Below are 17,845 nucleotides of genomic sequence, written 5' to 3' on the forward strand. Positions count from 1 at the left end.
TGCTGGTTTAGCCACAAAACCTCCCAGCACCGCTATCTGACCCCTCCCCCCACTCCCACCATCTCCCGACCCAGGCTTCAGGGCTGCCCTATTGGGGCTGGGTGCCCCACCCTTGGCTCTTCACATGTCTTCCTGGAATTATGGCACAGGGAAAGGTGAGCCTGAATCCAGCGTTAAATGCCACCATCTGCCTCTACTTTCCTTCTCTGAAAGTTCTCTCATATCACAGATGGGAAAGTAAGGCCCAGCCGGGCCAAATGGTACCAGCCTGGGCTTCTCCTGAAAGGAGCTGGGAGGGGAACCCTAGAATATGGGAGGCAAAGACCTCAGGGTACAATATAGTATCCAGGAGACCAGGAATGAGCAAGGCCTTAAGCCAGACTGATCTGAGTTCAAATCTAGGCTAGTTGCCCACCCACCGTACCTTGTACAAGTCCATCGACTTCCCCAGCCCAGGTCCCCTCAACTATGATACAGGAGTGAACATGGCCACAGAGGACTCCTGGGAAAGTTAAAACTGACAAAGGTGAGGGTGACTGAGGTTGTGCTCAATAAAGCGTAGCTCTTATGGTTGGTAAACTGAGGCCAGAGGGGGAGAGGGCTGCTTGAAGCCCCACAGCAGGTCAGCAGCAGAGCCAGCACCAGAAGCCAGCCTGGGCTTGTGAAATGGCTACACATATTTGCAGGGCTGGCTTAAAGATTAACCGCAGCTTCCCAGGATACTGGGCGGGCCCCTAGCTGGAGGAGCAGGTTTCTCAGCCTTCATTCACTCCTCAGACAGGCCTGAAGGCCTTTACTGGAGGCCTGGGCTAGGGGTGGGCTGTTCACCCAGTGGTGTGCTGGAGCTGGCTCTTCCGACAGACTGTGTTCATCTCTTCCCAACTCCAAGTTCAATGATGTCATGTTGGTACCTTGACATCAGCCATGGTGGAAGTACTAACACCTTGGAAATCAGCAAACACTACAAATCAAGGCTTTTTCCCTTCCAGAAAGCTAGTTGTTAAATATTTCCTGGCATATCACTAGATTCATCCCCAGGAGTTCAACTGAAAGTTCTGAGCTTCTTCTAGAGGTGGGATGACAGAGGGCTTAAAAGCACAGACTTGGGACCCATAGACCTGGGTTCAAGTCCCATCTCTGCCCCTTTGTGGATATGTGACCTTGAGCAGGCCATTTCTCTGAGCCTTACTATGCCAACCTGCAAAATGGGCTAAAGATAGTGATCCTCTCAGAAGGCTCACGTGAGGATGAAATGAAGTAATGTACACCCAGTATGTCTGAGCCTTTTTCATACCCTACCCGCTCTCTTCGAGGAGTGGGGGCAGCTGGGACACATCTTGGCTCTATGAGCACAGATGCAGCCTTCCACCTGGAGCCACCACTGGCTCGGCTCAGCGGCTGAGGTTCTTAGGAGGTCGTTCAGGAGGATGTGACCAGCACAGTGGTTTCATGATTGAGCGTTGGAAGAGTTCGTTATTTTCAACCACCCCTCTGGGCCTTCACTCAGGCTGTAAACCCCTACCAGGAATGCTTACCCCACATCTCTAGCTGCCCAGCCCTCCCTGTCCATCAGGGTCCTAAGTAAGTGCCACCTCCTCCAGGACATGCTTCCTGACAAACCTCTGATGGAGACACACCCCAAGCCATTCAGGGTGCATCTGTCCCCACCCAGAGGGCAGGGACTATGGCCTGGCCCATGCCTGGCACAGGGCGGGCACTGCCCGGTTGGCCAGAGAGAGTACTCGGCCTAGGGATCCACATACAAGAGTTCCAACTCTTCCATTCATCGACTCTGTGACCCCACCCTCTCTGAGCCTCAATTTACTCATCAGTAAAGTGGGAGCAACGATCCTACCACCTTCCAGGATTATGTAGATGCAAGAGTTGACAGTCTGGCCTGGTGGATCAGTAAGTGACCCTTGGTGCATTATTTTGCTTAAAAGATAGTAAAACAGAAACTCATTGCTTAATACCTGTAAATCATTCATCATCATTAATGGACAGCAAACACTTATTGACCACCGATGGTATACACAGTTTGAGCCAGGCCTGGAACGCCAAGAGGGATAATTTCCCAACCCAAAACACCCAGCAGATGACAGATGTGATTGATGTCAACATGGTGGAGACGGCGAACACCAGCTGTATACAGTTCTGTATCTCTGGAAACCTCCTCTCCCCTCCTTCCCCCCACCTGGGTCAAAGCCACAACTGAGGGCAGGATGGAGCATGGGAGGTGAGGCCTGGCCCGCCACAACTGGCAGCAAACCTGTGGCGAGAGCTTTCTCATGCCACGGGATCAGGGGCACCGCCTGCGCCTCACCCAGGGCCCTGGTGGCTCTGGCTCCCACCCACCCTGAGCCCAGCTCATCCTTGGAAAGCAACTGGAAAGCTGACCCATCACAGGCACTCGGTGGGAAATTCCAGAGCAGCCCTGTCATTCCCCAGATGGTTTGCTGTGAGTTGTCTATTCGAAGAACTGGGCTCAGGGTTACAGGATAAGGTGAAAAAGTGGGCAAGCTCTGGCTTGAGGCTGTGGAGTGGGCTTGGCATCTCTCACGGCACTGCACTTTACAGTTTACACAGAGATGCCCAGTGCCTCAGTGCATCAGCCTGATCTGGCCCTTGCCAACTGCTCAGGCTTCGCTTGCGAGCCCTGGTCCCCTTCCCTCCTAGTCAAGCCTGCTTCCCTGCTGTCACTCCATCACAGAAGCTTATTCCGCCCTGAGGCCCTCTGCACTGGTCCCCCTGTCTGGAATGCTTTCCACCCACCAGCCCCTGGCTAAGCCTTACTCTTCCTTCCTCTGGTCAGTCAATATTTACTGAGCATCTACCACGTGCTAGGGTCTGTGCTATATGCTAGGGATACAGCAGTGAACAAACCAGATCTGGTGTCTGCCTTGGAGTTGCTCACAGCCTGGAGGGGCAGGGAAGAGTGACAGTGTGCTAGGCACAAGCATCGGGGGCTGGTGGGGCCCGGAGGAAGGGGTTCTAACTCAGCACGTGTGTTGGCGAAGGGGCGCTGCTGAAAGAAGGAGTCATCTATGGCCAGTATAGAAGCCGGAGGAAGCAATTGCAGGTGAAAATGGAACAAAAGAGAAGGTGTTCTGGGCGGGGGGACAGCATGAGCAAAGACACAGAGGCCAAAAACACGCTGTGTTTGGAACCACGTAATGGGCGGGCTGGGCTTCTGTCCTGGAGGCAGTGGGGAGCCATGGAGGGTTGTGAACAGAGAAGGGCCTGGGGAGAGGTGCTGTCACTGAGTGGGGGGCAGATTGAGGGGCAGTGAGCAGCAGTCTGGAGGCCTCTGGGCTGATGGCAACCACAGCTGAGGACCAGCAGAGGTCGAGCCCCCGGCTTACATCGGTGTGTGTGCATGGGCACCTACCTGCGACCCAAGGAGCGAGGCCAAACTGGCCCGAAGGCCTAAGACACAGGACGCTAGGGAAGCGTCCCCAGCCCCATGAGAGTCGAAAGGAGCTGGGAGCAAATGAGCATGTACTTCCTCAGAGGCCGGCCTCCGGCAGGGGTGGTCAGCCACCAGCAGGTTCCTCCAGCATCCTTCCACCTCCAGGGAAAGGATGGAGACAGTGGGCACCTGAGCAGGTGGAGCCCAAGTGATGACAAACAAATGACAGTGTTGACCTCTGAGTGCCGCCACACACACTCACCTTCTGGGGCTGTACGGCCAATTCACAGATGGGAAATGTGCTGTTCAAACATATTTCTCAGCTGGGAGTCTGGAGACAAAACAGGGGGGTGTCACAGGAGGAAAAGCCCTGTCCACGTGAAAATGGGGGAGACACCTGGCTGCCCCCCCAAGAAATTCAGCCCTTCATCACATCACTCCCCTCAGGCCACAGTAGAGGCCCAGAGAGGGACAGACACTCTCCCAAGGTCACACAGAGAGTCACCGGCAAGCAGAGCCAGCCCCCCTCCAGCCCAGGCCTCCTTCCGCCATATCTCAGAATGTTTGTGAGAAAGGATAAAAGGAGCCAGGGCCCTTGATCTGCCAGGCCTGGCAGGAGGGCAGAGGGCAGGGCGGAAATCTGCAGCCAGAGCTGTGACCCTACAGATCAGAGGGGGTTAGAAACCTGCTGAGCAGAGAGGAGACAAGTCTGCAACAGGAGGTCTTCAAAGAATGCTTGTAAAAATAATCATCGTCGCAACAGCCCACAGTCACCGTGTGCAGAGCTTCCTGGGCAGGGCCCTGTTCTGGGGTCCATGTGTAGCAAGGTGTTTGTTCTTCACAGCACTACAATGTAGGAGCTATTGTTATCCCCATTGTACAGATGGAGAAAACTGAGGCTCAGCAAGACTATGTGCCACAGCAAGGGAGGGCAGGACCTCAGTTTCAAGCCTTCCTGAGTCTGGAGCTCAGGCTCTGCTGTCCTGTCCTGCCCAGACCTTGGACATCTTTCACATTCAACAGGGAGAGGCAAGACCCACAGAGCCTGACCCAACCTCTGATCCCTCCCACCCTGAGCCTCTGCTTCCACCTCATGGAATGTCTCCATCTCCCACATTTCCCAGGCCTGTTGGGGAGATGGAATGTAGCAATGTTTTGTGGGAGTACTTGAAAAGTAGATACTAAAGAAGAAAAAAATGCTAATACTATACTTGCTCTCACGGAGGGGTGCGTAACTCCCGGCTCCTTAGGTGTGGGCTGCTCACAGCGACTTTCTTCCTTCCCAAGAGGACAGCATGGGTGGGTGGAGGGGTAACTTTACCTTGGAGAGACCTGACAAACACTGCCTCCACCAGGTGGTCAAGGTCAACATCAACAGGGATAAGTCACTGTGATAATATGTACCCTTGATATGATGTGGTGAGCGTAGCACTTCACCTCTGTTGTCTTCCTCCCCAGAACCCATAATCCCAGTGTAATCACGAGAAAAACATCAGACACATTCCAGTAGAAAGATACTCTACAGAATAGCTGAACAGTTCTCCTCAAAACTGTCAAGGTCATCGAAAACAAGGAAAGTCTGAGAAATTATCATAACCAAGAGGAGCCTAAGAATACACGATGATTAAATGTAATGTGGCATCCTGGGTGGGATCCTGGAACAAAAGAAGGACATTAGGGGAAAACTAAGGAACTCTGAATAAAGTATGGACATTAGTTAATAATAATACATTGATATTGGTTCATTAGTTGTAACAAATGAACCATATTGATGTAAGATGTTAGTTATAGGGGAAATTGGTTGGGGGGTATATGCCATATCATGTTCTAGAGCAAAGGACAGAATTTTAAGACAGACAGGAAGCCAAGAGAGCTGCTGCTAAACATTTCCTTTTTTTCCAATTAATTAATTAATTTTTTTTTTTTGGCTGCGTCGGGTCTTAGTTGCAGCACGCGGGATCTTTCGTTGTGGTGTGCGGGCTTCTGTCTAGTTGTGATGTTCAGGATTCTCTCTACTTGTGGCATGCGAGTATTTTCTTCTCTAGTTGTGGCACGAGTGCTCCAGAGCGCATGGGCTGTATAGTTTGCAGCACACGGGCTCTCTATTTGAGGTGCGAGGGCTCAGTAGTTGTGGCGCGTGGGCTTAGTTGCCCCACGGCATGTGGGATCTTAGTTCCCCGGCCAGGGATTGAACCCGCGTCCCCTGCGTTGGAAAGCTGATTCTTAACCACTGGCCCACCAGGAAAGTCCCTAAACATTTCTTTTTAAAGCTTGGGAAACCGAGGACTGGGGAATGAAGAGATTCGCCTAAGGTCATATGCAAGTTTATGACGGCCTCAACTAGGATCAAGGGTTCTCAATGTCACAAGTATTTGTCAAATGCCTGCTGTATACAAGACACCAGTCTAGGTCCTCATCATGGTGAAGGCAGGTTGAGAGGTTCAAAGATTTGTCCATGGGTCAGTACCTCCCCCTGAGCCCGGTGTCCAGGGACACAGACCCTGCCCACTGGGGGCTCTCAAACCAGAAGGGGAAACAGGTGCTGAAACACCATGAGCAGGAGAGCCAGAGAGCTATGAGCTTCCATGTCCAGAAGATGCAGCCCCACCGTCTGCAACCCATGTGATCTTGCTAAGCCTCACTGTGCTGCTGGATGAAAAGAAGCTGGTGACGGAACCTTCTCTCAGCAATGCTGAGAGAATCCAATAAGGTGTCAGGGCTGTGAGGCATCCAGCACAGTGCCTTGGTCACCGTAAGCACTCAATAAACAATGATTCTTTTTTTTAGTTTTAAGGGCAGTCTGAGTGCTGGAGAGCTCAGAGAGGGAGCGATTTGTCAATCTGCTTTGGTGGGGATTTCTTGGGGGGCTTCCTAGATGAAGGACATTTGGGTTGGGTCTTGAAGGATGGAAAGGCGTTTGTTTGCCAGGCTGAGAGGATGTGGAAGCTGCAGCCCCGGCCTCCAGAGTTCACCAGCTGGTCTGGCAGAGAAGGAGATGCATCGGGCCGCTCTCCCAGGGCATTCCCACGCCAGGGGACATCCCCATTTTCTTAGCCTTGATGCCTCCTTCCCAGCCTCCCTGGGCTTTGGGGTTCACCATTGCCTGAGTCAAGGACAGAGGCAGCAGGGGATGGGCAAGGGCGGGGGTGGGCACCGGAGCCGAACAACTCCAGGACTGTCTGGAAATGAAACCCAGCCCTGCCTCCCACTCACCAGCTGAGTGTCGCTTATACAACTTCCTCCTTCTGTTCCTGTTCAGGAATTACCCGGGCAGGGCTCCGTGCTGGTTGGGGGACTGCCCCAGATGCTGGGCCTGGAGCCTCCTGGGGTCTGCTCTGGTCTCTCAGACTCATAGACACTTGGTCTCGTGTCCCATTCCTGCCCTCCAACGTACACTTTCTCCTTCCCCGCTCCGTACATCTGCCCTTGCAGTATCGCTCACCATCTCCCCTCAGCTTGTGCAAACCCCGCTTGCCCTCCTTGGCCCATCCGCCACTCCTCCCGGAAGCCTTCCGCAGAGACCCCTCTTGGTCCTTGTATCCTCTCTACTCATTCATGCCTCCTGCATGCCAGGCCCTGTGCCAGGGTCGGGGACGGATGTAGCAGCGAGCAAGACTGAAACGGACCCTGTCGTTTGGAGCTGGGGCCTCTACCCTCTATGTCCTGTGCATCCTGCATGCTTTGTCCGCCCCCTGGGTGGGGAATCGGAAGTCTGGTGCAGCCTCTACACGGTGTGGTCTTGGGCAAGTCCCTTCCCCTCTCTGGCCAGCATTGTTTCCATAGCTGTTGAGGGAAGAGGTTCAATGTCATGTCCAGGGACAGGCAGGAGGGATGGAAAGGATCGCCCCCACGCACCCTGCCGACTCCAATACAAAGCTTCCCTCTAAGTGGAACAGGTGAAAGCATACACAGGACTTCAATTCATCAGAATATCTGGGTGGAAACGAACATGGGGGCCCGGGAAAGGGGACTTACCAGGTGGCCAAACATCATGGTTAAGAGCAACTATGGAGACAGGGCTTTGAATCCTGCCTGGATAGCTCTGTGGCCTTTGGCAAGGCACTTGACCCCTCTCACCCTCACTGGTCTATCTGTAAACTGGGGATAACTGTACACATCTCCTTTGGTTGTTCAGTGATCAGCGTGACACACACATGCTAGACGCTCAGTAAATGTATATTGTTGTTATTATTATTATTATTATTATTTCTGGTGTAGTCAACCTAAGGTTCCATTAGAAAAGCAGAAAACTGTGACAGTCTTAAAATTAACAATGTACATCTATATGTTTTGCCCTGGAAAGAGTTCATGCTATACTAGTAAATTTAAATGTTATAGTATTAACAATGTAATCCCATTTCTGTTTTTAAAAAAATGTGGGAGTAGGGAAAACAAAAGGAATAAACACTACCATGTTTCTAGCAGTTGTCCCGGGGATGGGGGAGGGGGAGACTCACAGATGAGCTTAATAGTTTTTTCTTTTGTGCTTGTCTTTATTTTTTAAGTTTTTGAAAATGAGGTCATGATACAGGGGCAATAGAAAGGGATAGAGATTATTTGTGACTCTGATGTGCTCCCTTGACCCTGATGTGCTCTGGAGGCCCAATGCAAGGCCTGGTCATAGACTCCACAGCTCAGGGCTCCCGGGGGGCCAAAGTCCACGAGGGTGAGCTGGCCATGCACTTGGCCACCAACCCTCACCCCACCTCCTGCCCCAGGTGCCTCTGCCTGGGATCCTGGCCCTGCCTGATGAGAAAGAGAGAGACTCCCAGGGGAAGTGCCCACTTCTCTTCCATGACATCCTGGGGCTCTGCTCTTCCCCTTTCCCTCAACCTTGGCTCACCCTGTTTATGTCCGCACACCCTTCCAGGATGGGGCAGAGGCAGGTAATGAGGATGGGGGCTCCTCTGCCCAGGGCCTGGCTTTGGGGCCGAAGACACAGCCAGTAGTAGCCCAGGAGGAGCCCACAGTCTGGTGGCTCCTGCTCGACTTTATCTTAGTTGGGTTCTCCCAAAGCAGAGCCTGAAACCAGTACTCATTAGGGAAGTGATCCCAGAAGCTGCAGTGAGGGGACAGAAAGAGACAGGGAAGGAGAGAGGCCAATAAAGGAGGCTTATCCAGGTCACTGCCAGAGGCAACGGGAGCTCCATTCCTCCGGAACCTCAAATGAGTTTCAACATGCCTCCCACAGATGCCCATCCTACGGGGCCTTTGTCCCCAACTCCTGACTCTCTTTGGCTTCGGGATGCCCGCAGGGCTGTTGACTCCCTCACATTCCATAACCAAGCCTGCTCCCTGCCCCCAGAGAGCCAGAGGGAGACGATCTGAGAAGGGACCACCCACCCAGCCTCACCCCAGTCCCCCTCCCACGGCCCGGCCTCTCTCTAGAGCTCGGGGTCCATCTGTCCGTCATCCTCCACAACTTTCCCCAGGACACTCTCCCAACCCCCATTCTGGCATCCTGGGTACTCTGCTTACCCTAAGCAGAGCACGCCCTCTGTTCCCTGAGGCCGGCCCCCATCCTGGGTCCCCAGCTTAGGAATAGCTCTTCCACCTTCTCAGAAACGCAGCACCCTCAGCCTCCCCAGACACCCACACACCCAAGACCGATGGCCTCTACCACGCCCTCCTTAACCGCCCCCTCCGTGGGTCCCTCCGCCATGCTCAGGTGGGGCTTGGTGCATCCAGACACCAGCCTGGCCTCCTCCTGATCTCCCGGCCTCTGGTCTCTCCACCCCTGCCTTCATGTTCCTCTTTCCAGGACACAGCTCTGGTCCTTCAGGGGCTTCCCTGCGGCCTCAGGCCAAAGCCCATAAAGAAGGCCACAGAGGGCGGGACAGCCTCTCCACTGCTGTCTGCATCTTCCCCCAGGGCTGAATTCCTGGTCACTGCTCACCAGCAGCACTGTCTCACCTTTGCTCTTTGCTCCACTTGAGATGTACCTCTCCCCACCTCTCCTCCCTGGTTAATCCTGTACATTCTTTGGCCCCTCCCCTGACCCCCCCACCCCTCAGTCTGGGTCAAAGCTTCATGGACGCCCTCTGCACTTCTCACAAGGAACGTCAATTTTACCCATCCATTTCCCCCACTGCAGGCCAAGAACTCCAAGGGGGTATAGTTTGGACCTGGGTCATCCTTGTGCCACAGCACTGCCCCCACCAGGGCTTGACTCTGAATAAGCTCCATGCTTGTTGGGGCAGGAATCTCAGGCCTGGATTCCACAGGTCCACTGGAACAGTGCAAGGCCAGTCCCAGCCCCTGCCTGAGGCTAGCACATTCAATCAGTCTTCCAGAACAAGAACTGAGCCAGCCACCCTGCCCCAGGACACAGCCTGCGTCTGGCCTCACCTTCTCCCCACACCCCTGCCGGCTCAGGGAGGGACTCAGGGGGTTTGGGATCCTAGCAGGAGCCAGGAAGGAAGCCAGCCCCTGTGCTGGCCCAGGCCTCAGCGCCCCCTGGGACCATGGTCCCTGGCTGAGACCTCTCCCATCCAGATGGCTGGATCTGGGGAAGTCACCTCCCCCCAACCCCAATTTGAACCAGGCCTCTTGCGATTGGTGGTCTATCCTCGACTTCCACCACAGCTACCTCCTAATAATTAAACATATTTAATCATCCAATAGGTAAACGAGCTCCCTGGCCCTTGAGCTAGCTCCCCTGCCATCTTCTCATTCCTGGACGTTCTGGCATCTGTGTTTCCAGGACCTTGGTGCAGGGCCATTTGACTCAGTTCAACTCAGCAAACACTGTGGAGCGCTGTGTGCAGCAGGTGATAGGGCCACAGCCTCCCTCCCGCCTGCACCTTGGGCCAGGGCGAGGGGGAGGAGTCCATCACCAGCCAGGCCCCTCTACCTGCCAGGCACAGGAAACTCAAGGCCCAGAGAGGGTGAGAAACTTCCCCCAAGGTCACAGAGCCCAGGGGTGGAGATCTGGTTAAGGTCTTGGGAGTTGATGAAATATTTACCATCTTGTGGGTACACACTGGCTGATAAAATACACACAGCTCCCACCTTCGTGAAGTTCACAGGTTGGTGTGAGGGGTGGTGGATAAACCAGAGAACAAACCTGTTGATTCAGAAAGGCAGACTGTGCTACCTGCTAGGATGGGAGGAAACCCAGGATGTGATGGGGAAGAGTGGGGACCACTGAGGACAGGAGGTCAGGGAGGGCTTCTCGGAGGAGATGAATTTTAGCTGAAGTTTGAAGGATAAAAAGAGAGGCCATACAAGGATCTGGGGGGAAGAGCTTTCAGGCAAAAGCCCTGGGGTGAGAACGGGCTTGTCTAGGTGGAACCGTGGTACGGTGGGGGCAGTGGCGGGAGAGAATAGTGGGAGGTGAAGCTGGAGCCTGGAGCAGGGCCTGGAGCCTCCTGGGCTGTTGTGAGAGCCTTGAACTTTACTTAAACGCACTGGGAAGACTGTAGATGTTAAGCAAGAGGGGTGACAAGATTTGATGTATGTTTTTGAAATATCCCTCTGGCAGCTGCCTGGAGGGGGATTAAAGGGGGGCAGGTAGAAGCAGGGAGGTCAGCAAGGAGGCTAGGACACCTCCAGGAGGGGGTGAAGGAGGCTTAGACCCGGCAGGGGAGGTGGCGGAGAGAGCATGATTCAAGTGCATTTGGAGGAAGCACCCACCGTCCTTGCTTGGATCGGGAGCATGGGAGCACACAGAGGGCGGAATCGAGATTAATTCCCAGGCTTTTGGTTTGAGTGGAGGGAGTTGCCATTTGCTGAGATGGGTAGGAGCCCGCTGAGGGCAAAAAGTCATGAGTTCAGTTTTGGCTGAATTATGTTGGAGAAACCTTTTAGGTATCCATGGTAATGTTGAAAAAATTAATACTTCAGCCAATACTTATTGAACACAGTCTGCATCAGACACATTTAATCCCTTCATCAACCCCTCAGAATAGGTGCCATTATTATGCCCATTTCACTGATGAGGAAACTGAGGCTTGGAGTAGGATGTTGTATATAGGATGAGAAGAAAGCCAGGGAGAGCCCCAAGGAGTGCTCACTTCTAAAAGACCGCAGGAGGAGGCCTCCGAAGGGAGTTCTGGGCTTCCTGGAAGGGGGTTCTCCTGGGTCAGCCTGATGTCACCAGGGGTCACATAAGAGAAGGCAGGGACAACAAAGTCTCCAGGGTATTGAGCCACAGAGCGGCTAGAGCTGCCCCTGGGCAGCACGGTGGCTGAGGAGTCGGGTGGGGGATGGTGGGATCACGAGGTCAGGAAGGAATGGGAGGGGAGGAGGTGGACAGAGCAAGTATCCCCACACTTTCCAGCACCTAAGCCTGGCTGGGAAGGGCAGAGAGAGACGGGAGCAGCTAACAGGGATCTGAGGGTCCTGGGATGCTGCCCTGGTCATCTGGGTTCAGGGACTCCAGCCATTTGCCAGAGAGATGGAGACCTCAGAATACCTTCCTTTTTGATATCGTCCAGCCAGCTGTGCGCCTCAGTCCTGTGTTAGCACGGAGAGCTCTCTCCCGCCTGCAGCAATTCTCCAGTGGACTGAGGACAGGGCATGGGGTCAGGAGAGGCAAGAGTGACTCACTTTCACCTCTCTCAACCCCAGCCGTTCCCACACAAACCGGGACTTGGTCAGATTCGAGAGGTCTGTAGGGCGTGGCGCCCTGATGCTCCCTGGGGGCTGTGGGCCTGTAGGAGACCAGGAGGGCCAAGGCCTCAAATGCCAGAACAAGAAGTCTCTCCTGGCTGCTGGACCAGGTGCCCTCCATGCTCAGAAACTAACATCAACACTTTCCCCACCTCAGAAGTCCAGAGTGGGGTGACCACAACCCTCAGCTGAGTTAGCCATCCCCCGCGAGTGTGCTCTGGGGAGACTTAGGCCCACAGTGGAGAAGGGGCTTGCCTAATGCCTCATTCCGTTCGTCATCTCCTCCTTCATCAGTGCCACCAGATGTTAATCCTCTGGCACTGTCACCTCCCCCTGGAAGCCTTCCTTGACTCTCCTCCATCCCCAAAGCCCCTCAGGCATAACATCGCCAGGTTTGCCACAGTCTATCGGATTGTCTGTGTGTCCATCTGGCCCCACAGATTGAAGACACAGGCCACATCTGATCCATCTTGGTGTCCCCAGTGCTCAGCTCAGGGTCTGGACAGAGCGAAGGTGTGGGTGTGTTTGTTGAATGGATCTCATCTGAACTGAACTGAACTGACTGTTGGACAGGCCTTGATCCTTCTCTGGCTCCCAGGTAGAGAACTACATTTCAGGTTAAGCATCTCTACCAAGCGGCTGTGTAGATGCACAGTGCCCCTGAATGATAGGAAACCAAAAGGGACATCAGGCTTCCCGTCCTCATTTTCCAGAGGAGGAAGCTGAAGCTCAGAGCAATGGAGGCACGATCCACGGGCTGGCGATCAGAGCGGATGAATCACACTCAGATGGCCTTGGCCCTGTTCCACGGCTCCCCTCCCGGAAATGTTAAAGCTTAGGTTTCCTCGTCTGCAAAACCAGGCTGGACGCAGCAGTCTCTGAAAGTTCAGCCACGGTCCAGTTCTATGAACTCACAGGCCCCAGGCGCCACAGTGGGGAGAGGAGGGATCACTTAAGAGGCTGTTTATCATCTTGTTGTACCCCCTTGAGCTCTTGGAGCAAAACATTCCCAAGAAGCAGGGTGATTCATTCACAGCACCATTTGCCAGGTCCAGAGAAAAGGCAGACCACGAAACACATTCTGCAACCTTTAAAGAGGAGACAAAGAAATGTCAAGATGAAGTTTCTCTTTAGTGGACAGAAAACAAGCTGGGACATATATATTTTTCCTCCCAGAGATTCAAGTTTTGGGGGGAGCAAACTATCATGGTTTGAGCCAAATTCTCCCAAAATGCAAGGTGGTATCCTTAACGAACACCAGGGACAACATTGCTTCATAAACAGCGCGATAGACTGAACCTGACAACAGCCGCTCTTAGGGTTGACTGATTGGTTGTGGGTTAAAACCAAATCAGATTGGCTGTTTTTGTTGTTCTTGGTGCTAATCCTTTCCAGAACTCTGACTGTCAAGGGGAAGATGAGAAACTCATGCTTGCTCCTCTTAAATTAAGCAGAGGGGAGCTTGCTGCATGTGTTGGAGAGTTTGGACATCGTGCAACCCAAGAAGACATGGAGGGAGGTAACAGGTGAGTCTGGTAAGGGGACCTAGGGGGGAGCAGGGTTTAACTGCAGGGAGAGTGAATGGTGAGCTTCCACCACTCACAGAAAACCACGGGAACTACTCCAGCAGTGCAAAGACAGATGGAGAACTCGATCTCTCATTTTGAAGTCACAGGATCTCTATGCCCTGAGTGTGGGTCTCTCACAATATGAATGTTATACTCAACTCTTTAAAAATTGTACTTTTCGCTCCCAAGCCCCCGCTGGGCAGAAGTGGGAGTGAACTTGACCACTTTGCCCAAGTGAGGATGTGTGATGCACTAAGAAACTCCAGAAATTTGGGTTCTCATTTGATTCTGATGCCAAAGAGCTAAGTCGCCTCTCTGGGACTCAGTTTCCCCATCTGTAAAATCATGGGGCAGAGAATGGGTAGAGGGAGAAGAGGAGACCCCAGAGGCATGGGCTTTGGGGTCATACTACCTGGGTTCTAATCTCATTTTTGTAGCTGTGTGTTCTGAGGCAAGTTACTTAAACTTCCTGAGCCTCAATTTTCTCATCTGTAAAGCAGAGACAATAATATCTACCTATGGGAATTGCTGACAAGTTAAATAACATGTGTACAAAGCACATAGCTTAGTGCTAGGCCCACAGGAAAATTTTTTATTAAGGTGTGATTTACACATAGTGAAATGCTCAGATCTTAAGCATTCAATTTTGATGATTGCATATCAAGATACAGGACATTTCAATCACCCCAGAAAGTTTTCTCATGCCCCTTCCTAGGCAATCCCTCTCCCAGAAACAACCACTGATCTGATCTCTATCACCATAGGTTAGTTTTGTCTGTTTTAGAATTCCATATGAATAGAACCAGACAGTATATATTGTGTTTGTGTGTTTGTGGGTATGTCTGGCTTCTTTCCCTCAACATAACAGTTTTGAGATTCATTCATATTATCGTGTGTATGAGTAGGAGGCGTCCTTTATGGTGTGCGGTATTTCATCGTATAAACGCACTACAGCTTATCCACTCTACTGTTGATGAGCATCTGGGCTATGTCCAGTTTTTGCCTATTGTGAGGAAAGCTGCTATGAACCTTCTAGCTAGAATTTAGTCAAGACTTTCAAGGACAAATATTTTCTTTTCTCTTGGGTAAATACCTAGGAGTGGAATGCTGGGTCATAGGGTAGATATATATTGTACTTTTTAAAGAAACTCCCAAATGGTCTTCTAAAGTGGTGGTACCATTTTACACTTCCACCAGCAATGTATGAGCATTCCAGCCACTCCATACCCTGCCCAACATTTGGTGTGGTCAGTCTTTTCAATTTTAGTCATTCTAGTATCACACTGTGGTATTAATTTGCATTGCCCCATGACTAATGAACTCCTGTCATGTGCTTACTTAGAAGGTCCTCTCCCCTTCGTTGCCATGGAGCTTTCAACCTCCATGATTTGAAGGACTGTTGAACATATAAGGAAGGGAAAAACTGATGACAAAATCTACTAGAAATGTAAAGAGCTCTACAAATACAAAACCAAACATGAGCTCAGCCCTGGAACCCTCCCGTTGACTTGGGTTTCCCAGGACTGGGGAGCTAAGGACTCGTTTTGTCTTCCAACGAACGAGTTGGGGGGCCAGATCATGGCTGACTTGAGGTCAGAATGTTTTAATGATAAATTTGTCCCTGATTGAATAATCATTTTCACTGCTGCCATTTACATAAACTGCCTGCTATGCTCCAGGTACCTTATATACACACAGTATATATATTTTTACAATAGCCCTGCAAGGTTGTTGTATGATCTCTATTTGGTGGACTCTGAACATCAAAGATGTGAATTCTTTTGCCTAACACCACACAGCTACATCTCCTTGAGATCCAGATTCAAAATGAGACTGTCTGGATCCAAAATTTCCTTCAGGTTGCCTTTTATTCAGCTATGAAAAGGAACGAAGTGCTGATACATTGTACAACATGGATGCACCTCAGAAGCATCATGCTAAGTGAAAGAAGTCAGACGTAAAGGGTCATGTACTGTGTGATTCGTTACACCAAATATCCGGAGCAGGTAAATCTCCCTAGAGACAGGTAGTGAATGGTGGTTGCCTGGGGCTGTGGGGAGAGGGGAACGAGGAGAAACTGCTTAACGGGCATGGGGTTTTATCTTGGGGTGACAAAAATGGTTTGGAACTAGATGGAGATGGTGGTTGCACAACACTAAATGTTTTAAATGCCACTGAATTGTATACTTTAACATGGTTAATTTTATTTATGTGAATTTCACCTCAATAAGATTAGAAAAGCAAACACTTCACCCTGCAGTCTCTTCCTCATTAATAAGCGTAATTTTACCATGAATGATTTAGTCCTCTGGTTAGTAGAGCCCCCAGCACAGGGGCCCAAGCTCTTCTTTCCCAGAGAACCCCCTCCCCGCTTGAGAATTCCAGGGAGGAAAGAGCAGCATGAGCTAGAGAGTGGGTCCTGGAGTCAGCCTGACTGAGTTCAATTCCAGGCACCTCCATGTCTTCATCCTAAAATGCGGGTACTAATGCTACAACCTCGTGGAGTTGCTGTGAGGATGTACCGATATCAGACGCGTAAAGTGTCTGGGCACACGTAATGCTTATTCTCTAAGCTGTATTGTCAGGGCAGGCCAGCTTCTCCTACTATCACCTGTGTGCAAATAGTTACTGAGCACCTGCTATGTGCCAGGCAATTTTCTAGCCTCGGGGATTCACCTATAAGCAAGAACAGCAATAAAATTCCTTTCTTCTTGGAGCTAACATTCCAATTGGGGTAGAAGACAATAAATAAAGTACATGTGTTAAATGGTGGTAAATACTAAGGAGAAAAAATAAAGGGTGAGGGATAAGAAGTTTGGGGGAAAGTTTAGAATTTTATTTAGTTATTTTTTTAAAGATTTATTTATTTGGCCGTGCCGAGTCTTAGTTGTGGCACGTGGGATTTTTTTAGTTGTCGCATGCGAACTCTTAGTTGCCGCATGTGGGATCTAGTCGCCTGACCAGGGATCGAACCCGGGCCCCCTGCACTGGGAGCGGCCCACCGGCCCACCAGGGAAGTCCCGAAAGGTTAGAATGTCAAATTAGGTGGCCAGAGGTTTCCCTGAGTGTCGTGCTTTCATTTCCTCTTGCTGCTGTAGCGAATTACCGCAAACGTGGAGGCTTAAAACAAGTGTAGTATTTCACGTTTCTTGAGGTCAGGAGTCCAAAATGGGTCTCACTGGGCTGAAATCAAGGTGTTGGCGGAGCCGCATCCTTCTGGAGGCTCCAGGGGAGAGCTCAAGCCTTGCCTTTGCCGCTTCTAGACACTGCCCACATTCCTCGGCTCATGGACCCACATCATTCCAACCTCTGCCTCCCTTATCACATCTCCTTCTCTTTGACTTTCCTCCCTCCCTCTTTTCCTTATTAAGACCCTTGAGATTATGCTGGGCCCACCTGGATAATCCAAAATAATCTCCCCATCTCAAAATCCATAATCACACCTGCAAAGTCCCTTTTGCCATGTAAGGTGACACAGTCACAGGTCCTGGGGATTAGGCGTTCACCGGACATCTTCGAGGAAGCCATTATTCTGTCCACCACATGAGGCACAGTATCTAAAGGACAGCAAGTTCAAAGGCCCTAAGGCAGGGCTTGCCAGACTTGCCTGAGGAAGATGGAGATCAATGAGGATGCAGTAGAGTGGGCAAGGGGGGAAGTGGTCTCTCACGAAATCAGACAGGTGAAGAAGGTAAAATGGCTCTTACAGGCCCTTATGGGTCCCAGTGAAGACTGACCTTTACCTGAGTGAGATGGGATCAGGTGAGGGATGTGATCTTATGGGTTTTAAGGATGCCCCTGGCTGCTGTGTCTAGAACAGATTAACCATGAGCAGCCTGCTGCAATATCCATGAGACGATGGTGGCTGGACCATGGTAGTAGAGAGAAGTGGTAAGGTGGGTCTCATTCTGGATTTTGAAGGTCAAGTTGCAAGGAACCACTTAAGGATCAAAAGTGGAGTGTCACAGAAAGAGGGGAGTCAAGGGTGGCTCCAAGGCTTTTGGCCTGAACAACTGAAAGGATTAAGATGCCCTTTAAGAAGGGGAAGACCTGGGACGTCCCTGGTGGCACAGTGGTTAAGAATCTGCCTACCAATGCAGAGGACATGAGTTCAATCCCTGGTCTGGGAAGATCTCACATGCCGCGGAGCAACTAAGCCCATGCGCCACAACTACTGAGCCTGCACTCTAGAGCCCACGTGCCACAACTACTGAAGCTAGCATGCCTAGAGCCCATGCTCCGCAACAAGAGAAGC

The sequence above is a fragment of the Monodon monoceros genome, unplaced genomic scaffold (genome assembly GCF_005190385.1).
Source record: "Monodon monoceros isolate NGI ecotype Baffin Bay Population unplaced genomic scaffold, NGI_Narwhal_1 Super_Scaffold_13, whole genome shotgun sequence".
NCBI classification, from domain to species: Eukaryota; Metazoa; Chordata; class Mammalia; order Artiodactyla; family Monodontidae; genus Monodon; species Monodon monoceros.